General features: G+C 51.9%; 1 protein-coding gene across 4 annotated transcripts in view; it reads right to left on the reverse strand.

The window, feature by feature from the left end:
* Nucleotides 1–24,657, reverse strand: part of KIAA0513 (KIAA0513 ortholog) — a 92,418-nt gene that overhangs the window by 53,181 nt on the left and 14,580 nt on the right. Inside the window, exon 1 of one of the 4 annotated variants that reach the window (XM_075939934.2) lies at nucleotides 8,930–9,346. The exons of the other annotated variants lie outside the window; for them this stretch is intronic. The gene's annotated coding sequence lies outside the window, so the exon portion shown is untranslated. Of the gene's footprint in view, nucleotides 1–8,929; nucleotides 9,347–24,657 lie in introns of those variants that run through there. 4 annotated transcript variants of the gene reach the window in all.

Below are 24,657 nucleotides of genomic sequence, written 5' to 3' on the forward strand. Positions count from 1 at the left end.
CTTTAGGCAGGGGGCTGGACTCAATGACTCCGGAGGTCTCCCCCAGCTCCGGGATTCTCTGGTTCTAGGACTTCATTTGACTGCTGTGGCATAGGGGAGGGAGTCACACTGGGGAGGAGACACACTGGTGTCCAACCAGTTCTGAAGCAGTAGCCACTAGCTGCCATAGCGCACTAGCCACACTCAACTGGCCAAATAGCCACATGCGGCTCGTGCCTAGCGTGTGGGACACCATGGCTCTAGGAGGACCTGACTGAGGACAGGCTGGAGGACACGGGAGGCTCGTGGCTCAATGCAGAGGTACACAGAGGAGAGTGAGCCAGGAAGAAAGGTGGCCTTGAGGCTGGCATCGTTGTGGGGGTGGCAGCCAAGAGGCGGGTCTCCAGGGAGGACCAACCTCCACGGCAAGGCTCTCAGCGTACTGAAATAAAACAATTACTGACGTGACCTTCCCACCTCCTCAACGAGAGCCTTCGTGCTTGCTTGCTCGCTCACCGGAGGCCCACACCAGGCCTATGCACCACTATCATTGACAGCCACAGTTTTAAATGGAGAGCAAGCCTCGCACTGGCCCTGAGCACAGGACAGATTTAAGGATGAATGAAATCGAGAGGGTTTTCCCCCTGGAGCCGTAGGAGGAATGGATGTAGCCTGCCCAGAGCTGGGTTAGAGGCTTAGCAGCGCACGCAGCCAACCCAGGCATCTGCAAGCAGAAGATAACACTGGGTGTAAGACCCTATTCACAGCCGGTGGGTCCACAGAGAGCAGTCTGCCCCTCGCAAGGACTCGCATGTGGGGCTCTCCGAATTGTTCAACTCTGGGTGCCTTTCCCCGGAACGAATTTCTCCAGGCCCCTGCTAGATACTGAGCCAAAGCAAACAGCAGATCCGTGTTAATATGCAGCCATTGACAGCACCTTTGTGAAGCCCACTCCTATGCGTGATGCTACCTAAGGCAGAGAGAGTCAGGATGCCTGGGGTCCCATCCCAACAACTCAGACTTTGGGACAAACCCCTTCCTCTCTGGGCTGCCTTTTAACGATCTGTAAGAATGGGATAAAGAAATGAGGATCCGCCCAGCGCCTTGCCAGGCCAGGCATACAATCACCCTAACACTCTCTGCATCGTGGTTTGCTACTGAAGATGCAAGACAACGCTTTTATGTGCCTCGCAGGAGAGGCAGAACGGTTTGGCACAGCTTTCTGTAATCCTCGGAGACAGAGGCTGCAGGCGTGCAGAGTGTATTATTCTAAAGAGCGCTGGTATGACAATGAAAATACAAAAAGCAGAGCGGGGCACTGGATGCGTCATTGCCCTGGAGCATGAAACACACACGTACCGCGCTAGAGGTAGGTGCGAGGCAGGGCGCTTGTGGAAGATTAGCGGGCAGAGGAACATGGCCCAGCTGCAGAACTGTCAAACCCGACGACCGACAAGAGAGAAAACGGCTCATCACAATTAGCATCTGTGATTTCAGCGGCTGCTTTTGCTCCCCATCTGCATTTATTTAAAAGGCCACTCAACTCCACCCACCAATGTCACTTCTTATCACTGGAATTATAATCCTGAGTCATCCCTTGTGTGCGGGTGCAATTTGCATAATTATGACATTGGAACCCACACTCACATCTGCCTGCTCCACGGAGACCAAGATCCCAGCCCTGAAGGCAGAGGCTATTAAAAGCAGTAATTAAAATCAAACCACCTTTCGCTGCTTTCTTTGCAAGTACAAAACCCGCCACAAAGGCAGCTTGCGCCCGGACTCTCCCCAACCAGGGACGCAGCCAGCTGGCAATCTTCTGGCACGCAGCACGCCTTGTTTGGCTCTAGGAGACGAGGAACCCTAGCGTCTCCAGCTTATAATGGATAGCAAAACGATGCTCGATATCAGGCGTGCCAATAATTTCAGCACAAACGTGCAGGCTTTCATGACAGCAACGCCTGCGACTGTGCAAGGACATGCAGGCAAAGAAAACAAAGCCTTGGGGGCCGAGTCTACTTTGCCCCGGCAGAACTCGGAATCATTTTCTCGCAATAGTTTTAGTGCTGACTGGAGACATGTGTTGAGCACAGAAAGGGGGCGCCTGGTCTAGTGCAGTGTCTCTCAGTCCTTGAGAGCTCCTGGACACAGATTAGGAGAGCAGCAAGTCACTCCCCGGAATCAAAAAGGTTGAGAAACACCTAAGTAGACTAAGCATGGGACTGGCAGCTGTGGCCTCCCCTGGGTTCTCACACCAGCTCTGCCACTGAGGTGTCTGCCTCAGTTTCCACAGTGTAAAATGGAGACGTACTTATCTCAGGGGAGGGTCGGAATGAGCAGGGCTCGACAAAGCATTGAATCTACTTGCCCGTGGCGAGTAGATTTCAGCCGGGCGCCCCATTTTTTCTGGCACGCGCATGTGCAATACGGGTCTTGCGTATGCGCAGTGCAGGGCTGGCAAGGGGCTTTCACCACCGTTCGTCAAGCCCTGGGAATGAGAATGCGATATCCAGGTTGAACCTCTCGAATCCGGCACTCCTGGGACCTGAACAGCTCCGAACAAGATAATTTTCCAGTCCACAGAAGGTCGATACTGTCTAGCACAGTGTTTCCCAATTTTATTTGGCCACGGAACCCTTTTAAACTCGGAAGAATTTCGAGGAACCCCTACAGCCAAAAGCAAACGCCGCTGGGGAAAATTTGTCGAGGAAAATAAAACATCCCACCACCGGGGAGTGGATCAGGGAGACCTGGGGGCCAAAACGCAATCACGCTTCTCCCAAGCACGCTCTGGAAATGCAGAGTGGCAGCAGGGGAGGGGAGGTGTCTGAAAGCTGGCAGGAGACCAGAGAAGGAGCAGGAGTCTTTGCACACTGGCTCCTCTCTGTCTCTTGGGGGAGGAGGGAGGAGAGGGATTGAATTCTCGCGGCACCCTTACTTTCACTTTGCAGAACCCTGGGGTTCACGTTGGGAAACATTGGTCTAGCAGCATGACCAACACTTCCCCTGCTTACTGGGCTCTTAGAAGATATTTAGGGGTAAATTGGAGCTAAATAACAGCACAGAACACAGAGCCAGGACTGATGGTTGGGAACAAACTTGATGGGACTTAGGAAAACTTGGCCACACCCATGAAAAGTGGACACCCGGTTACCTAAAATCATTCCAGATGACGGGTGTTTCCGGACCGGAGAGTTCTGGATTACAGTTTCAACCTGTAATTGTTAAATATTGTCCTGCCACCAAGCCTGGGTTGCAAGCAGCAAGGTCACTATAGAAGGGTCAGAAAAACCTTCTCATCTGCATACAATCCCCTCTACACCGTGGTATGGATCATCTGTACGCTTATTGTCCATTTACAGCGTTTCTCCCTTGTAACACGCCTTCCCTTCCTACTGGACCCGGCAGTGACGTCCTACTCCTAGAATCTCAGCAATTCCCTCCAAAAGGGCTCACCGGGTCACCAGCCTCGTTGCGGGATCGGGGGGGGGGGGCGGGGGGGGGGGGGGGGGGGAAGAGGAGAACACAAACTGTTCCAGGCCTGATTCTACACCTGAAACTTCGGCCAATCTAGGTCCATTGCTCAGGGCAGTGGTTTTCAAACTACCGGCAGTGGAATGTCAGCCACTGGGTCTTGTTGTTGCAGGGTGACTGGGGGTGCTTGGGTATCTTCCTGCTTGTCTTGGCACCGCAGACTGTGCTGTGTCCCAGAAGCGGCCAGCAGCAGGCCTGGCTCCTGGGAGGAAGGAGAGAGTGCACAGGGCTCTGTGCACTACCCCTGCCCCAAGCACTAGCTCCACATTCCCATTGACTGGGAACCTATTGCTGGCTGCTTCTGGGGCACAGCATGGTCTGTGGGGCCAGGAGAGGTAGAAAACTGCCTTAGCGCGCTCCCCCGCCCCCCGCTGCACTGCTGACCGGGAGCCGCTCGAGGTCAGCCCCTCCTGCCCCAGACCTGACACCCCCCCAAAGCTGGAGCCCCCTCTTACGCCCCAAAGCTCTCCTCCTCAGCCCCACCCCGGAGCCCACACTCCAGTCAAATTAAGTCAGGTCACGGCATCGACAATTGTCTTCAACCGGGTAATGAGAAAAAAAAAAGTTTGACCATCACTGGCTAAGGGGTGTGAAAAGTTTCACACGCTGAGCGCCAGAGTTAGGTTGCCGTAGCCACTGACCGAGAGAGGGCTGGGCAATGGACTCCTTCCATCAACTTAGTTTCCAGTTCTTGGGAAGGCAGAAAAAAGATCCCTTCTGTCATTGTAGGGAGCGTCTACACTGCAGTGGCCCAGCTGTAGCAGAAAGACACTCCTTGAATAAAGGGTCGAACAAAGAGACGAAAGAGATGCCGCTGAGAGCAAAGTGAGAACTCTGGAACAGAACGCTGCGGATGATCAATTCCAAAACTCCAGGGAGTGTTCCAGGCATCAATTGGGGAGGAGAGAACCCTATTGATTTGGGTGAAAATCAGAAAACTGGCAAGGGGGACGTGAGGGACACATGGCATCCCAGTAGCAGGCTCGGCCGTTTCAACCAGGCCCGTAACAGTCGACAGATCAAAGAACCGGCTGATGGTGCCGTTCCAACCTGGCGCACCTCCTACCTCGGCTCTGCCCAGGACACAGTTTAACAAGCAGGCGCCGTGAATGACAAGCCTCCCAGACAGAACAAGGAAAAGAAAGAATGATGGGGGAAGAGACCCCTGGGGGGCACAGAACCCCGGCACGGTGCGGAAATAGGGGATGCAGAACCATTGCCATGATGAAGAGGAAGGGAACGCGAGGCCCAAGCAGCGGGAAGGGGGAATAAGGGAGCACACGGAGCTCTTGGCATGGAGGTTCAGTGGGAGAAAAAAAGATATTGGGGGAGGAAGAGATATTGGGGAAGGCTATCCAGAGCTGCTACTATGTAGGGCACTGAGCCCATGGCAAGAGGATGAGGGTTACAGGGAGTCCCTGACAGAGGGGGGAGGGGAGAATGGGGTCCACGGAGCAATGGGGGAGAGGAATGGAGGGATGCAAGGAGCCCCAGGGGACCAGCCAACAGAAGCAACAAAGTGAGCGACTCTCTTGTATCGGTATCACCTAGCTCCGTGGGGCAAAGCAAGTCTTCATGTGGGACACAGACAATTATGTCAATGACCTGCCATCAGTTACTTCTGACACGTAAGGCTAAGTCTACTCTGGCACCTTACAGCTGGAACTTTCTGGCTCACACCCCCCTAGAGCGCTGTAAAGCACCCGTGTGAACCAGCTACCGCCCTGAGAGCCCTGTTCGCTACTCCCCGCACGGAGGTAGTTTACACAGAGCGCTGGGAGAGCTCTCTCCCAGCGCTTGTACCCCGGCCACACTTCCAGTGTAAAAGCGCTGCCACGGCTGCATTTTACGTGTTGACTGCAGGGGTGTGTCTAGACTACAGCGTTTTGTCGACAAAAGTGGACTTTTGTTGACAAAACTATACCTGCGTCCACACTGCCTTTGAGTTATGTCGACATAACGTCGACAAAACTCAGCAGTTTTGTCGACGTATGTAAACCTCATTCTACGAGGAATAACGCCTTTTGTAGACAGAGTTCGGTCAATAGAAGGCATTATTGCATCTACACTGTCCTTTGCGTCCACACTGTTATGTCGACAAAGAGGCTTGCTTTGTCGACAGAACTGGATGTAGTCTAGACGCTCTTTGTCGACAGAAGCTTTGTAGACAGTATCTGTCGACAAAACTTCTATCAACAAAACCCTGTAGTCTAGACATAACCATTAACCTTTCACATCCGGGGTAACTATTAAACATCACCCAAAATGGGTAATGCTTACCGGCCCTGGTTAACTAGTAGGAGCTGCTCCAAACCCACAGAAGGCCCACTGCAGATCAGGGCTACTTCCATGTTCAGAGCAGCCGTGGGGAGCTCCGCAGGCAGAGGCTGGGAGCCAACAGAGCCAGCCCCAACCCCAGCTGGGCTGAAGTAGTCCCCAGCTTGGATCCTGCTTTAGCTGGTTGACTGGTTAAATGTTAGGTCAACCTAACGCTTAACCGGGATTTTACATCCCTAGTGTAGACAAAGCCTACAGTTCTGAAAAGGAAATGAGCATTCCGTCACCAGTCGGTCGCAGGCCTTGGCATCCATAGACATGGCAGATATTTAGTCTTTCTGCGGTGATGAGCTATATCCTCATCTAAGCTGGAAAGGGGATGTTGTCAAGCTGTATACGGAGGACCAAATTCTGCTTGTAGACCAGTCTAAATCTGGGCTAATTTCTTTGGCTGCTGCAGGCTTATGCTGGTATAAGCCAACAGAATTTGGCCCAATGCACCCATGAGCTTGTCTTTGTCACCAACAGCCCTCTACACCATTAAAATGGGAAGGCTTCATACACTTAACTTACTTGTCAGCATTAGGGCTGTTTGTTGACCTTGGCTTTCTCTTGGCCAATAAAATACAACAGAAAAACAATCAATTCCTGTTTGGTTTTTGGTCTATTTCTCACTGCCAACATAGACTCATAGACTTTATGACTCATAGACTTTAAGGTCAGAAGGGACCATTATGATCATCTAGTCTGACCCCTTGCACAGTGCAGGCCACAAAATCTCACCCACCCCTCTTAGAATAATCCTCTCACCTGTGTCTCAGATATTGAAGCCTTCAAATACTTTGAAGGCCCCAAGATGCAGAGAGTCCTCCAGCTGTGATCTGTGCCCCATGCTACAGAGGAAGGCGAAAAACTTCCAGGGTCTCTGCCAATCTACCCCGGAGGAAAATTCCTTCCCGACCCCAAATATGGTGATCAGCTAAACCCTGAGCATGTGGGCAAGACTCATCAGCCAGACATCCAGAAAGTTCTCTATAGTAACTCCTATCATCCCTCCATTGACCTATTTCCCACTGATAATGAATGGTCAATTAGTTACCAAGATCATGTTCTCAAACCATCCCCTTATGGCAGCAATGCTTGGGATGCAGATTCTAGAGAGATTGTTTACCAACTTGGTTTTATAAAACTGTTCCCCTAAAACTTTGGGATTGAACTGAACCAAGTAACTGTTTAAATAAATGTACCTGCATGATATATATACATAATACCATACCATTTTTCAAAACTGTGTTTAAAAATTACAGAACCTGTCACTGTTTCATAACTGTGCTAGCGTCCCTGCAGGAAGATGCTATTTTGATGATCTTCCACAGGCTTGGGAAGAACAGGGAGACACGGGCAAGCCAGCTAGTCTTTGTCTAATTCAACCTTCAAAAGGAATCCTGATTTTGTTTTTGCAAGAGAGCTTTACTGCAATTCTGGAAGTCTTTTGCTTCCCTTGCGCATTCCAACCACAAACATTTTTTCCAGTATGTCAACACCAGACATCAGATGCCATCTTCCTATATTATATTCTAGAAAAAAAAACAAATTAACCATCTGTTAAAGGAACAGGCTTTTTGAGAGCACCATGTAGACTGGCTTCTCTACTGCACCACAACTTCTCCCTTGAATTCCATCTGGCAGTGAATATTTCTCTGCATCTAGAGGAGATATCTGTGGGGGGAGGGAGCATTTTTAGAAGGGGGGGGACAAGAGCACAGATTGACCTTGCTAAGCCATTTGATGACCGAGCTTTAACAGCTGTGGCCCCTTCAGTGAAAATACCTTTAAACAAGCTCTTTGAAGTAAGCTCAGGCAATGACTAATTTGAACAGCTGCCTCCAGCCTTTCATTGAGTCACTGGGATATTAGTCCAAGAAGCTGATCAGCCAAGCAGGACGCCTGTGGCTGAAGCAGAAGACCGCCAATGTCTGGGGATAACACCTCAGATCATGAGTTTCCCACGCCAGCAGGTGGCCTCTCCGTGCCTCTCGGCCTGGCCGGGGGGGGGGGGGGGAAAGAGATAAAAAACTATAACAGCAGCTTGTTCCACACTGCACCGCTGGGCTCGGAACAGAGCACGACCCACACACCTCCAGCCGGCTGCGTGAGACCAATGAGACGATTTGAATGGATGTTTTGCAAGGCGGGAGATCCCCAGTGGAGAGTACACAGAGGAAAAAAAAAAATCACACGCAGACACGCAAATACAATGCGGCCCCCTCTGCAAAGGCTGCGCTTTCTGGGTAAAAGCAGATCTCTGCCGTCCCAGGATGTCACCCATGTGGCAGGCTGTACGGCAGAGACTGCTATGTTTTGGCAGTCACTTGTTCCCCCGCCTCATCGCCTCACCTCGATTTTACTGGTGGCGAATAGCCTCAAAGGGCTTTTGTTCCCTGTGCTGTTCCGCTTGCTCAGTGGCAGGATGTCAATGATCAGAGCGGCTCTCGTCTGACTTCACAGGAGCAACCGGAGAAGGGAACAAGCAGCAGAACACTGGGGATAAACTAGGAAAGCCTTAATTTCTCTCTCAGGCGCTCACATGCACCTAATTCCCTGCACCCTCCATGGCTCTGTCTCTCCTCCAAAAGCCTGCCCGGCCGTCCATGCCCTCCTTGCACGGTCAGCTCAAAGAGGAAGAGCCGTGGTGCAATTCGGACAGGGCGCACATCAGTGGGTTTCTGTTCCCAGGCAGCAGAGCGTGCAACTCCAGTGCCCCACAGCAAACCTCGAAGAGATCGACACGCAAAGCAAGGTCAGTGCCTTGCTGCAAAACTAGCAAAGCTACCCCGGTCTGAATGAGCAGCTCCACTCAGAAGCCTGAGAACCAAAGCCAAACAGGGCACTGTCTCCCCCAGGCTGTCCTGATGGACTGCATGCCAGCCCCTAAGACCGAGGGGGAATCGGGTTAGTCTGTAACTTTAAAAACAACACACAGTTCTGTGGCATCTTAAAAACGAACACACAGATCGTTCCACTATGAATAAAGCGTTTCATGCATCTTTAAGTTTAGCAACGTGAACATAAATATCTCCAGCCCTTTGGTTATCTAATTCAAAAGCAATTACTGTCACTATCGCGGGTCATAAATTACCTGCTCTGCCTGGTGAGCCGCGTCAGGAAAACGAGTGAGAGGAACTAGGGAGAACCATCCAGCCGGAGGCAGCTGTCGAGTGGGGAGGAGAGACCAATCCACCAGCAAAGGGCAGATGCCGAGCGCAGTGCGCAAAGCACTTCGGCACCCCACATCCAGTCGCCACCTGAGCTGCCTGCGTGTGTGGATCCTGGTGCCTCCCTCCCCAAATCAGCCACGAGCGAGCACGCCCACACACGCTCTGTTGCTCACAAGAGATTCTCGTCAGTTTCCCCGCCCCGTGAGTTCCAATTAGCAATCGGCGCACAATACAGTCACTGACTCAGCTAATCATTCCTCCCTTTCACTTAAAGGTCAAACGCCAAGGGATTTTTTTTTTTTTTTTTGGCAATGCTAATTTCCGAGCAGACAGCGAGGAGCTCGTCCCTGAGTTACCAAAGGGCTTTGACATTTTAAATCCATAGAGCCTCAGAACACTAAATTGTGGGACGTCGGGGGGGGGGGGGGGTGTCTCTCTGAAAGCATCCCTTCTCCCCTCCCAGCAAGGGGCCATGTGAATCGTGCATCAACAACAAGCCGGGAAGCCCAGCCCTTCCAAACCGTTCAAGCGAGAGGTTAGCAGATGGAGAGTTTTACTCTTCACTCTACCCTCTCGTGGTGTTGGGGGTGGAAATGTGGATTCAAAGGAGCAAGAGGGGGCCCGGAGCCTTGGAAACAGACAGAAATGGTTCATCCAAGCAGGGGTGGGGGACCTTTTTTGGGTTGGGGGCCGCTAACTCACTGAAAAAATCAATCAGGGGCTGCATAAAAGTCAGAAGCAACCCCACACACACATTCCATCACCCCACCCCACCCAGAGCCTAGGGGGCCCAGGCTAGCAGATTTGTGGGGCCCCCCCAACACTCTGGGATGGGGGTAAAAAATGAGGAATTTAATGTGTGGGAGTGGGTTGCCAGGAAGAGGGATTAGGGTATGGAGACTGGGCAGAAGGGGGCCCGCAGGGTGTGCCCGCTCTCCAGTGCTGGAGGGGGGAGCCCCAAGCCTTGTGGGCCAGATCCAGGCAAGCTGGGGGCGGTAGGTTCCCCACCCCGATCCAAAGAAAGAAACTGTGAGTTGTTCTTCGAAAATTCGCCACCCTTTTCAGCCTACTTTAGAAACAACCAGTGCAGAACAGCACCACAGCAGGGGTACGGGACCACACTGCCCTTGCTACACCACTGAGTCCTAGGAAGTCTGAAGGGGTCTTCGGAAAGAGAAAGCCGAGAATCACGGCGACGGAGGAATTCCTACGCCTGACAGCAGAGACGCTGCCGCCTCGAGAAGCCTGTCCGATTGTATTTATGATGGAGACGGCCTCCCAGAAGGCTGTATTGATGAAACGGAGATTTGCTCCGATACAACAGCTAGCCCCTCCACTTCCCTCTCACGTTCTAGCATCTTCCTGCTCTTTCCATTGCTCTGCTTTGTGCTCTGGTCCCACAGGATAATCCAGCCGCTAGCCGGAGCGCTGTGGGTCGCCAGCCAGCAGTAAGCACGGCTACTGGACTGACTTCACGGATAGCCGCAAAAGCCCCAAGCTGCCCCCGGCTGCTGCGGCAAGGGGGAACCTCTTCTCTCGCCACAGCGCGAGGACTTTGCGCTAATCAGAGCGGCAGCCGCGGAAGGGCGACGCCCGCTGTCCAAGCCAGGGCCGCGAAGGCTGTCACGCTAGCCGGTTCCGCTCTGGCGCTTCCAGAGACAGCTCACGCCTGGTTCTCGCTGGGAGCAAAATCACACTCGCTAGGACGCAGGAAGCGCCCAACTTCCGAACTCGGAATGCGCTCTCCGATAGCAACGCTGCCCTAAAGGGCAGGCGGGGTCCCAGGCTAGCTCACCAAACCGGAACGTAGCTGGAATATTGCACCCGTGCAATGAAACATAGCAGTAACGGTTTGAAGGCTGGTGCTGGGGGACAGGCAGGTTTAATTGGAGGAGGAGGAGGAGGAGGTTCTGACCCCTGGTTGCCATCTCTCACGTGCAGGCTCTGCACTAGCTTCTGCAGCCAGCTCTATCCCCACGGGCTCACCTGCGGCTCTGGCAGCCTCCTTCCCCATCCCCTGGATGCTGGGTTCCCCCCCCACCCTCCTCCTGAGATTCCACTCACCGGGAGGTAGCGAGCGATCAGTGCAGGCCAGAGGACTCCAACAGAGCAGGGGGCAGCCATGCACACAGCACGGAGAAGCGCTGGTTTCCCCTTCAAAGCACCGCTTCTGTCCAACCGCTGCCTGCACGCCCATCCCCTGCTCCTCTGGAGTCCTCTGCTCCAGCCGGCCCTTGGACCACTTGCTGCTACCTCTGTCTCCTGCCTGCTCCCCCAGGCGGCCTTTTGTTTGCAGGTGCGGATGTTCGTAACTCAGGGAGCACCTGTAGTGCCTTGCTTCTGCAGGGCAGAGACCGGTGACAGCACCTCTGCGCTGGCAGCCCAGCCTCCACTCAGGAGCAGCCGGGACATCAGCAACTCTTCCGTCTAAAGTAAAATCCTTGAAGTCTCCCAAGAGGCAGTGCAACTCCCAACCTCCCATCTGCCAGGCTGATCGCTCCAGAGTGTGACACCGGACAGCACGTTACGCGGAACCCAGGATCTAAAGCCAGCTGCCCATGCACCCGCACAAAGGATCCGGTGGGAAAATTACTCACGTGCGGTCCACACGTGCGATCAAAATCCCTAGGGAACACACGCCCAGACCCTGTCGGCCAAGTTCCATTTCCTTACATTTTTTTATCCTCTGCAACCACTGGTGCTTTAAAACACGCATTGCTCGCTTGGCCACCTGCTCCGCAGGGTGGTTCTCAGCTGTCCCAGAGCTGAGCCAAGGATGACTCAGCACCTAGCCGAGATCTCTGGTGCACGACAGCACGCACGGGAAGGAAAGCCTCGAGGAGCCGCTTCAAAGGGACGAGATGCACACGCACGCCTCACCGCTCACGCACCGCAAGCCGGTTGCAGTTTCAAACACGAGCTGCGTTGAACAGAGCCGGGTCTGCAGCACCAACGTCATTCCTGAGCCTCGGCATTCTCCGCGGCAGGTTAGCTGTTTACTGGGGTGCTTTACACCTCCCCCTCTCCTAGGGACGGGAACGGTTAACTGGTAAGTATCCCCCTTACTGGTAGGGGCTGGAGCAGTCCCCCAACCACCATGGGCAGGGGGCTGCTCCAGCATGTCCACCACAGGCGAGGGGCGCTGCAGCCCAGGCAAAGCAACCCCGTCCATGGCTATTTAAGCAGGTAATCGGTTAAACAAAGTTTAAACTAGGGATGTAAGCGACTAGTCCCGCCTCCCCTCCTTGCTGCCTCTGATTAGAGGCAATGGGGGGAGGAGGGGGAGAACAGGAGCTGATGCTGGAGGGGAGCCCCCTTAAAAGCTGGTTCCGCCAGCACAGTCTCTGGTAGCGGGGACTAGGCGCGAGCTGGGAATCAGCTGATATCCAGCTCACATCCAGTCCCAGATGCTGCACCTCTGCTTTTTAAATGTAATTAAAAGCCTGCTGGCTCTTAATACAATTAAAAATCAGAAGCACCGAGGGGGGGGGATGGAGGGGGGACGACGGACGACACACTTGTGCGAGCTGATTCCCGACTCGTGCCAGGTCCCCCCTGCTGCGCTCCAGCCTTTTAAACGTAGTAAGAGCCTACTGGCTCTTAATACATTGAAAAGGAAGAGCCGCAGCAGAGTTAGCTCCTGGGGCAGGGAGCTAACCCAGCTGCGGCTCCCCCACTTATCAACTAGTCGATGGAAAATCCGTCAATTAAACTAAATTTAATATCCCTAGTTTAAACGGGCTCTTCCCTCCCTATCCGGTCCATGGAGGGTCTGGTACAGCCCCACGGACTCTTCAACTCAACCACCTGCTTTCAGCTGAGGTGGTTCCTGGTGCTCACCAAGACGGCGGCCCTCACGAACACACTAGAGACAGTCCCAGCCCTGTTCTATGCACCTTTCGCCAACGCCTTGTCTTTGCTGCAGAGGGCATTAAGCCCTGCAATTAGCATCACTCTTGCCGGCCTCTCTCCGCCCCCCCACTCCAATCACAGCCTCACACAGACTCATGGTTGCTTTCTAGTTCTTGTCCCTCATGCTGTGAACGGCACACGAGTAACCTGGAAGCTCTGCTCAGATACACTCCTCCAAGTGGTGTCTGTAAAAGGCAGCTTGCTGCCGGGCACCGTGCCGCATGGGGGTTGACGCTACCCACCCAGAGATGCCCAGTTTTCCAACGTAAGACATGTGTTTAAAAAAACAAACATCGTGCGCATGAAGACGGCCGGCAGTTCCGAGCAGACAATCAAATCCATCAGCAATGTATTACTCTCCAATGATCACAATTAACATCAGTGGCAACGAGCAACTGCACCTTTGCAATACCCTACCCCCGTCTGCGTTCTCTCTCGGACACCAGAAACAGAAGCAACAATAAAGGTTTTTCAGTCGCTTCTCTCCCTCCCCCTTCCATTTGGACATTTCATCCCTAAAATCATTCGTTTCTTCCAAAGGGAAATAAAAAGCCAACAGCCCAGTCAACCGAACATGCCACGCCATATCTGCAGGAACAGGCAAGGAACTGAGCGGTCCATCTCTCCTGCAGCAACCTTGGTTATTAGTATATATAGAGAGATTTCACAAGGAGTTACAGAAATATATTTGCAGCCAGAAGTTCCCCTCCCAATTCCTTCTCATGTTAAGTCTCACCTTGAAACCAACAGCCTGGAAAACAAGACAGACTGACCCGCCATTCGCTAATCCGTGGTGCATCTGAACCCAGTAGATTACTTACCCTCTGACAGCCCCAGCAGCATTAAACTCAGTGAGGTCCGTGGGAGATTATTTCTGATTATGTTTTCTTCCCACAAACTCTGCGGTGGGCTCGAAAGGGGACAGGCAGGGAAAGAAAAATCCCAACCATGCCAGCTAACAGGATCTAAGATGTGATTCTGTTAGACAGCATCACTAATATTTCAACCCTTCTGCACCGCTGGACGTGCCGGCAGGAGCTAGACAATGCAAGGAACACTGTAATTTCATAATAGGAGTCCTTGGAAAGAACAACACGGACCTGCGATCTCTCCAGATAAAAACAAAATGTATGTGCTATTCCAGGCTTGTTACAGCTTGTACACGCTTCCTGCTGAGAAATGCTACAAAGGCCCTCGGGCCCTCGGTAGCATCTTATTTCCAGTAGGGGATCAGCTAGTTTTCGGCTACAAAACAGAGTGCACTGTGCAAAGCAAATTCAAGGATCACGGGCCCAGGAGTCCAAAGTTGCCGCACAAATTATACACACAGGAATCCCTTGTAGCCACTTCGGTGGTGGAACGTTACAGCAGTTTCATAGCGCACAGGACGTCAGGCTGGAAACGAAGAGTACTTTGGTTGAAACCATGGGGACAATGTAGATTGGCAGCTTGTTGTTACCCACACTGGAATCTGGTCCAGGGCACTAGGGATCACACGCCGGTTCTTGCCAAAAAGGATCTAGAGCTGTCCGGCTTCCACAAACGTACAGGACTTTGGCTTTGATGATGCTTCCAAAACAACGACAGCTCTCTACAAGCACAGGCCTGAGTTGCACCTTAGGGCCGACTCCGGGAGAAAAAGTAACGCCTAGAGAATGAACCAGCTCTACAGCCTCTTCCTAAGTCTCCCAGCCAAGTACCAGCCCATCTTATGAAGTGGGTTTTACCCAGGAAAGCTTATGCCCTAGTAAATCTATTGGTGGCTCAGGCACCACAGGACTCTTCGTTATCTTCTCAATTAGGGGCAACGGAATCCATCAGGATGTCACAACAAGGCTCAACGAGCAGAGGAGGACAAGCCTTTCCTAAACCAGGGGTAGGGAGCTGTTTTGGGTTAGGGGCCACTAACCCACAGGAAAATCAGTCGGGGGCTGCACAAAAGTGAGAAGAAAAAACACCCAACCGAGAAGCAGACGTTCCCGAGGAACTCCCCACGTTCCTCTTACAAACCAGAACCTTGTGAGGTCCAGGCTAGTAGATTTTATGGGCCCCCTATGCTTGGGGGGGGTGGGACCAAAAATGAGGCATTCGGTATGTGGGAGGGGGCTGCCAGGAAATGGGTGTGGGGTCTAGGAGGGAGGATGCAGGACTGGGTTGGGGGCATAGGAGGATGGTAGGGTGCAGGAATGAGCCAGGGAGGGGTGAGTGAGAAGTAGGGTGCAGGAGCAGAGTGGGGGTACGGGATCTGGGCAGGGTCTGCAGGGCTGGAGCACCAGCCCGGCTTCTGGGGGGGAGGGGAGCCCCAAGGCTTGGGGGCCAGATCCAGGCAAGCCAGGAGAAAGGGCCATGACTGGATGACCAGACAGGGTCCTTCCAACTCAGTCAGCTAGGAGCCAAAGAACCCTCTGGACCAAATTAGAGCCGGTCTTCGCATACACATGGTTGAGGCGCGTCGCAATACGCTGAATGAGGAAGCTAGCGCTGCTCCTACTGTGACTGCATGCACATTTTGGGGGGTTCATAGAAGGCTCCAGTCCCCAGGGCCAACAATACAGTGACTCCCTTAGTTCCCTTTCCTGTGTGGTTGCAATTAATACATAATGAGTAGAAGACAGGGAAGTCCTCCTCTGCCACCACTCTGTTTTCACAGCACAACCGTCTATGTTACACTTCATTTTGCTGCAGACATAGGCTGCTTGCGAACGAAGGTTCTGGGGGTGGTTTAGTCTGTCATACTCAATAAGCAGCCTACTTTTTTGTACGACGACAGCAAGGCAGAGAGCCAGGAATAGGCAGGAGCCAAGTTTGCCTTCAGTGGACAAGCTCCCATCTTCCAATGCTGGTTCAGGAACGCAGGGCAGGAGAGAAAGGGGAGGAATTCAGAGTCAAGGGGACAGCCAGATGCACTACAATAGCAGCTAGAAGGGGATTTGCACAGTACTTCTCCCATTGAAGTTACCCAAGCACTGATAATTAATTACTTATGCCCCTAGCACAATGAGAAGCATATTACACTGCCTAACTGCAAGAGAGTCGGAATACAGCCTGCCCCAGGGAACTCCCTGATTTCCAAGTGAAAGACGTGATGCAAACTCTGGTTATGACAAACTGCAAGCAAAGGAAGAGGGTAAAATATCCATGAGTCTGCACCAATGGGTGCTTAAAATCCATACCCCCCTCTGCTCAATATATCATCCGACCTGACAGTGAACTACTGAGAGCTTCAATAAAGGACTGAAAAATGGGCCTTGGATGGAGAGCCCCATGCTGCCTGGGCTGACTGGAGTGTCCCCAAATAGAAAGGCTAGCTGCTATAAGACAGGGTACAGATGTGCATTCCTTCAGGACCCCTGGCTCTGCACGAGGGTTCATTAACTGACGGCTCAATGCCCAATTTTGTAAAAATGACAGCATCAAGTTAAACACCAAATCACATTCACCCAAAAGTCCAGGAGACTTTCTTAGAATTAGAAGAGAAAGCAACGTGTTAATCCTGCTACACATTCCACTACAGGTTTTAAAGGAAATGAAATATTTGGCAGTACCACCTTTTAGCACATAAAACCAGTTGGTGATGACAAACCCTGACTCCCATCATCAGATCCACCCCCAGGGACTACAGAATAGATGACTAACCAATAAGAATGCATGAGGGTAATCAACTAGTCAATTAACCGATATTTAACATGTCTATACTAAACCAGTGCGAAATGGCTAATCCCCTTCATAACACATTTCGGTACCTATGAAAAGTGTTTCTATGAAACCGGAACTCCTCCCCCCAGGCAGGAGAGAAGCATCATGCAGGGTGAAATACTAGTTCACCACAAGAGAAGTTATCTTCCGCCCAACAAAACAAGGTCAATGCAGATCAGACAAGCCATTGTGAAACATCAGTGGAAGGCAGACTTTGCTTTCCCCACACCCATGAAGAGAGGACATGCACAACAGCTCATCCCATCACCGTGTGAACGCAAAAGAATGGGAATAAAAATCCCTATTGATGAGAAATTGTCAGCGCTATGCTTGGAATTCAGAGGCGGCACAATTGGAAGCACAAGCAAGGGAGTCCCTAAGTTGTTTAGCTTGGGTTAGCGGTAAAGGACAAACAGCTTGTGGAATAGCAGCTCCTATTTCCTTTGGGAACCTCAGCTACGCGTAGTTCATTAGTGTGCACGTATGCTTTTACCTGCTTTAACCTGGTCAATAACTCCCTCCTTCTTCCTACTTAGCAAGCGTTGAGAGGGTGTATTACAGGTTTGGCTACAAGCATTGTCGTGGGTGAGAGCACTAAGGTACAACCGTCCTGGGGAAAGTGACTGGTTCTTTGGGATGGGGAGTAAGCTGAATATTGCTGTGATTTTTGGTATAAGGGAGAATCTATCACCAAGGCAAGCTTGCCCAGGTGGCAAGACTGACAGGAGCATTCAAGGGGACAGACTGTGACACCACCTTAAGGCTGCTGTACAGCTTGAGCAGTTCCTGCTTAACACTTGGTTAGTGAAATCTATAACCACGTCTTCACTCTGCAGAATATTGATGCTGCCACAATCCATCTTCCAGAGTTTGATTTAGCAAGTCTAGTTAAGGCTCGCTAAATCAAACTCAGCAGCCATTCCCGCCGGTGTCCAGCACTCCTGCTCTTGCAAGGAGTAAGCGTTTGCTCCCGTTGGCCTCCCACTTTGGGGACACCGCCAAGCTTGGCTTAAGGTAAGCCAATTCCACCTATGTATTCTATAGAGCTGAAGTCGTGGCCCTTAAGCCGAGCTGCTGGGCCATTTTGGGACTGGATACCCTGTTTCTTGGCAGCCCACCCTGAGGTTAGAACTAATGGTCATGAGACACTCCAGACTGCTTGAAAGATGTTGGGGGATCCTTGTCATTCATCCTGGTTTTGCTGCAGGTATTCCAGGCACCTGAGAAGAGTGGATGAGCTTGTACATCAATGTGCTTGACACAAGAGAGCATGCCGACCACTTACTGGCAGCAACAAAGTGACAAAAGACTGGAAGCTCTTTGGGCACACTCCCATCTCTGGATCCCTTCCTTTTCTAGGGGTGTAATTAATTCTTTGGAAGGAAATTACGTGTAGGGACATAAGGGAGTAATCAACTACGCCATACCCCTAATCGACTACTCACCTCTCCCCACCTTGCTGCCTCTGTATCAGCGGCAGCAAGAGGAAGGGTTAAAGCAGAAACCAATGCTGGGGGGGGGGAAAGCTGGCTTAAAAGCCCCCAGCACTGTCTCCTTGGTGCTGCCTGCCCCCTTCACTGCTGCCTCTATTAAAGGCAGCAGCAGAAGGACGAGAGGGTCAGGGGCTGGTTTGCAGCAGCAGCCTCTGTCCATGGGGGATCCCAACTCCCCACTGAGACACCCCATGGACAAGGCTACTGCCAGCTGGGTACGCTGCCCAGCTCCTACTGCCTTTTACATTGCAGGGCCACAGCAGGGTTTGGTCCCAGACCCGGCACGAACCAGGACTGAGCCGGCTGCCCATTGACTAATCGAATAGTCAATAAAAATTCTATTGACTACTCGATTACCGTCTTTTAGCGCATATAACCCACGGGTTACATGCGTTTTTACAAACCCTGCACCACCCCCACCCCCACTTACCTGGTGAGTTCCTGCACAGCCTCCAGCCTCCGGGCAGAGAAGCGCTCATCCCCCTGGTTTCTGCGCAGCCACAGGGAGGGGCAGAGGAGCGCTCATACCCCCGTTTCTGCGCAGCTGCAGGAACCAGGGGGGATGAGCAGTCCCCCGCCCAGAGGCTGGCGGCTGTGCAGGAACTAGGGTGGTGAGTGCCCGCAGGAACCGGGGGGAATTAGGCTGGCTAATTCCTCCCCCCTTCCCTGGCACCATAGGTTAGCGAATATACCCCCCCCCCCCCCCGGCACAGAAAAGTCTTGCATACCCCGCAGGTTATACTCATGCGCTGGGTATACAAGACTTTTTTTATTCAATTTGGAAAAACCATGGCGTATATTTGGGTGCAGGGTATATTCGCTAAAATATGGTAATAAATTAGCCTCATTTTAACATCCTTAATGATGCCACCAGCAAAATTCTGGCTTCAAGAGGCAAAAGCAGCAGGTGGGGTGAGGTATGTGGGAACAAACCTGGTTTCCACGTAAGAGGTCTCTAATCTCAATGATCGAGAAATGGAGGCATTAGCAGCAGGGTCATGCATCAAAGTTTTCTTTAAAGCTACCCAAGACGAATCAGTAGCTGCTTGGCAATGAGGCACTTTCCTTTGAAAGCCTTGGACAGGGCTACGCAGGAGCGTGTCAGCCCCAGGATATTAGAAAGACAGGATGAGCGAGGTCGTTATCTTTTATTGGACCAACTTCTAGCGGAGCGAGACACGGATCTCTTGCGCTCATCAAAAATGCTACTTCACCCGCCTTGCGACTCGACAGCAAACCATGCGGCTAATACACAATAATATTTGGATTTAGTTACCTGGCATCAATCAAAAATTCAGGGAAAGAAATTACTCTTTGGTCCATGACAGTGGAACGGCCCTGCCTGTCACAGAGATACCCAGGAAAAGCAAGCGGCTAACTGCGGAATTAAATGCCTGTGCTAAAGTGAAAGGTTTGCACTGGCAAGTGACAACTTGTGTCCTTCTCTTAGTGCAGCTGTCACACTAACAGACTCCCTGGATTGGCCACAAAGACATTAACTGACGTCTCTAGACCTGTATCCGGGCCTTTCAACTGTCAAAACCACCACTGTAAGGCCTTTACTTAAGCACAGTGTTCACCTATCTCTCTGGCAGATAAGAAGGTTTAAGTGGCGCTTGTAAGGATCATCCGAGGCAAAGGGTGCTCTATAAAATATTATGAATCGCTCCTTATCTCTTAATATCGGAAACGCAGGAAAACGTGGGCAAGAACCGCATTTCCATTACGTTGCAGCAGGGGAAATGCCGTCCGATTGTCTAAGGCAGTGGTTCTTAACCAGAGGTACAGAGACCCCCTGGGGGTATTCAGAGGTCATACACCTGGATATTTGCCTAGTTTTACAACAGGCTACTCAAAAAGCACGGGTGAAGTCAGTACCAACTAAAATTTCAGACAATGACTTGTTTATACTGCTCTACATACGATACACGGAACTGAAAATACAGGTGGAAACTCTCCTCACCGGGAATCTCTGGTCCAGCAACAGATCATGGATCCTTCAGGATCCGAGAGTCCCAGTGGAAGGGGGCGTTCAGGGGCCAGAAACGGCCACCCCTGGTCCAACAGAATCCCTCATCCGGGACCAGTCAGGTCCCATGGGTGCTGGAGTGGGAAGGTCCGACCTGTACAATATTTACTATTCCAACCAATTTATGTTTATAATTCTATGGTAAAAATAGGAAAGTAGGCGATTTTTCAGTACTGGCGTGCTGAGACAGTTTGTGTCTGACTTTGTAAGCAAAAGGCTTTTAAGTGGGGTGAAACTTGGGGTGTGCAAGACAAATCAGACTCCTGAAAGGGGTACAGTACTCTGGAAAGGCTGGGAACCCCTGGTGTCACCCCCCCAGTTTCTCAAGCAGGCGGGGGGGGACACAACCCCAGAAGGTGAGCAGAGCCAGGGGTCACATAACATGGGGGGAGGAATGGGAGTTTTTACTCAAACCCTTTTGCGCACGATCCTTACGCCTCCCCCGGAAGGGCAGTAGTAGTAGTAGAAGTAGTACCCTGCACTACTTCTGAAAGCAGCTGGTTTGTACACCAGTGGCTCCCTGTGCTACCCCTCATCTACAGGCTCCAACCCTACAGCCTCTACTGGCCACAGCTCTCCATTATTGATCAACGGGAGCTGCAGGCAAAGACAGCATGTGGAGAGGCATAAGGATCTTGTGCAAAAGGGGTTTTTTTTGCGCAAAACGGAAGTGGCTTCGCTGCTCCTTTTTGCTCAAAAACCCCTTGAGCAAAAAGAATCGGCAGGAAATATGCTAATGATGTCACGACTCATGCGAATGAGTCCGTCATTAGCATATTTTCTGCCACAAAAACTGGCAGTGTAGATATAGCCTTAGAGACTAACATATTAATCAGGGCAGCGTTTCCAAACTTTTTTTCTCTTGACCCAGTTGAAGAAAACTGTTGATGCCGCGACCCAACATCATTTGACTGGAGTGTGGGCTCCGCGGTGGGGCTGAGGATGGGAGCTTTGGGGTGCAGGAGGGGGCTCTAGGGTTGGGGGGGGGTGTCAGGGCTGAGGCAGGAGGGGCTTACTTTGAGCAACTCCTAGGCAGCAATGCAACGGGGGGGCAGAGGGAGAGAGCTAAGGCAGCTTCCCCCCTCTCCTGGGCCCACAGACCAGGCTGCCCCCAGAAGCAGCCGGCAGCAGGTTCCCAGCCAATGGGAGTGTGGAGCTAGTGCTCAGGGCAGGGGCAGCGCAGGGAGCCCTGTGCGCCCCCACCTAGCAGCTGGGTCTGCTGCTGGCTGCTTCTGGGGTGCAGCGCAGTCTGTGGTGCCAGGACAGGCCAGTAGCTGCCTTAGCCTCCACTGCTCCCCTGATCTCCCTGCAGCAACGAGCCCCAATCACGACCTGTAATTGCAACAAGCACTGGATCATGACCCGTAATTTGAAACCCCCCGCATTAAGGCATAACATCTCACGGGAAAATCGGGTTTTACCCAGGAAAACGTGTGCCCTAAGCAATCTGTTAGTCTCTAAGGTGCCACAGGACCCCTCGTTGTTTTGGCATATCCCTGTTAGCATCAATCACACTTGTTTCTCTTATAGTACTGCTAAGAGGAGAACAAACATTTTACGTATAGACAGGACTCCCACCTGTGAAACAATGGCCTACCCTATTGCCCTGCTGCTACTCCTCCAAATGCCACAGCACTGGGGACTAAACTCTAGGACAGGCCTTCACAACTCGGAAAGCGGCGAGGGCCATACTACTCCAAAGAAAACAGCTGCAGGCCGCAAGAGTAGGTTTGAGGGGGAGGGGTGATACTTTATTAAGATTTTTTCAATTAAATTAGGCCTGCACAACATATAGCTCCCAATGCCCTTCCCCTCTCCTCTCCCAGCATCACCCTGTCCCCCTCCCACTGACACCTCCCCGCCTGTCCTTTTCCTCATTATCTCCACTTGGCCCCCTGGCATTTGTCTCTCCTGCACCCTGCTCCTGGTGCCTTCCCCTTTCTCCTGACTTGCCCCCTCTCCTCTCAGCGCAAGCCCCTTCCCCTCCCCTACCTGGCTTCTGCCTTCCAGTTTGCGGGGCTGCCGGAGTCTTTTTGAATCCGGCGGTGATGTCATGCCACCACGTCATGCCAGCGTCCTGGCGTCCTGCCCTCTGGCTCGCACCCCCTTCCTCCCGCTGGAGCTGCACGCAGGCAGCCCGGTGGCAAGAATCGCCACACTTCCCCTTCCCCAGCGGCGCTTTGCTCCTCTGCCTGGCCGGCGGATCGGATGGGGCCGCGCCGCCCGTAGTCGTCACAGCCGCACAGCGTGCCCCTGCGGGCTGCATGTGGCCCGCGGGCCATATGTTGTGCAGGCCTGCTCTAGGATAACTGGCATATTCAAATGGAGAGAGCCATGCTATGGGGGATATACCCACGGTGCCAGGGACTTGATTCTCAGAAGTGCTTAGCACCTGCAGTTTCAATGGGCGCTGTGGGTGTTCAGCGTCTATGAAAACCATCAGGCCATGCCTCATTACCTCGATGCTATGTGACAGAAGCAGGTGGCAGGAGCAGGATCCGTACAACTGAGTTGGCATCCTCTACACCAAGGAGCCTAGAACTTCTACATTTATAAAGCTAAACACACACAAAAATTAGGCTCTTCTGCATGAATTACGCTACATGGCGGATGAATATGTAGACAAGGGAATTTAATTTATAACTGCTGCAAGCAATCTCTGTGCAGAAACCGGAAGGGGGAAAAAAATCCCTTTTGCTTCCATAAACATGAAGACCTTTCTGAAAATTATTAAGCATGTTGTTTTTGCTCATTTCATAGCATTCTAATTTGGCACAGGCTCAGGGGGATTGCTCCCCTCCCCCTCTTTTTGGGCCACAACACAAAGCAAAAGAGGAAAAGCAGACTTTACATCAAAAAGCTACCCTGGTTATTAGGCGCAGGGAATGGCTCAATGTAATGATGCACTTATACACACTACACCTCCTTACACATGCTTTACAGTCGTGGCTTAGATTTACCTCTCCTTTATAAAGGTGGACAGTGACGCAGACCGTGGAAAGGACTTTCCCAAGGTCACATAGTGAATCAGTAGCAAAGCCTGAACTGGGTTCCAGGTCTCACGTCTCCAACCACAAGACCAGACCGAGACAGGGGTGCTAGCCTGATCCCTGCACCATGCCATTTGAAGCATGCCAGGCACATGCTTAGGAAAAGTCCAAAGCTGGAACTGCAGGGAAGGGGATACAAGTTAGGACTAAAGTTCATGGGAAGAAATGGCCCAGGACCAAAGTAGAACGGTGCTTGAGGAACAGGACTGATCAGCATTACAGAGCTAAGAAGACTGGAAGGAGCAGGTAGAGCTGCAGGAGAAAACCAAACAGACAGACGCAATGGATGAGACCAATAATCCATCTAGGGCAGGAGTGGGCAAACTTTCTGGCCTGAAAGCCACTTGCTTGAACGGTGGACCATAAATGCTTATTGGCTCGACCTCCTCCGGGTGGAAGTGGCGGATTAGCCACTGGGCCAAAAGGATCTGGCCAATAATTTAGGAGCCCTGGGAAAATGGGCATCCTTGCGCCAGCACCAGCTCTGACCCTCTCGCCACAGCTGGAGTGGCAGGTAGAGCCGAGCAAACTCCTGACTGCGCTCCCTGGCTGGAGCTTGAGCATTGGGTGAAAAGATCCAAGCAGCCGGATGCCCCGATCTAGGCCATGAACCTTGACAGCCCCACGCTGCTCCGTGATGGCCAGTAGTTACACTTAGGCAATAGCCACCCGAGCCAGGTCTGTCGAGAATCCGTGCATTTATTCCTGCTTTTTTACGGGTGCTCAGTTCACTCTCAAAGACAAAGGGCATAACCCTGCACAGGGCTCGACAAAACCTAACCTTATTGCATCCGCGTTCCTCAAAATACTGAGCTGGCTGTGTCAATCTGCATTTCCTCCTGCAGCATTGCGCACAGGACGATCCGAAAGTGAAACTGACAAGTCACAAACGGCCCCACATTAGCCCTTCCCTTCAGGCTGGGTTGAGTCAGAGGTGTGTACGATTTTTTTCCCCATACTGGTAAGCTAAACGATGACTGGATAAAAAGTCTCGTGGTGTTTTTAGAAGATTTGCATTGCACATTTTTATAACCTGAAATAACTGACCTTGTTTTCAGAGGTGGTAGGGACTCGCTAACTCCTGTGAAAGACGCCAAGAGCACAAACGTTTCAAAAATCAGGCCATTTACTTACCAACCTAAATATGGGCTTACGAGCCTCCTTGTTTAAGTGTCAGTCAATCAGAAAGTCAGCACTCAGCCCAGCTACTCAAAACAGGTCATATTTATCCCACTAAACTCTAATTTTCAAGGTAGTTAAGCTGGATCTTGGGGTTTCTGTCTCAGGACTCTTCCTGAACGTTCCCTGGCTTGTTTTACATCCCAGGCAAAGGAAGGCAATGAAGCTGGAAGCAAGAATGACAGCAAAGCTGCGATCAGCCGCTTTGCCTGAGGGATCAGGCTCTTCAAGGAATGTGCCATTAGATTAACAATGAAGCAAAGGCAATTTCATGTTTAATGGCAATGGGA

Source organism: Pelodiscus sinensis, chromosome 12, assembly GCF_052426305.1.
Source record: "Pelodiscus sinensis isolate ZL-2025 chromosome 12, ASM5242630v1, whole genome shotgun sequence".
Taxonomy (NCBI): domain Eukaryota; kingdom Metazoa; phylum Chordata; order Testudines; family Trionychidae; genus Pelodiscus; species Pelodiscus sinensis.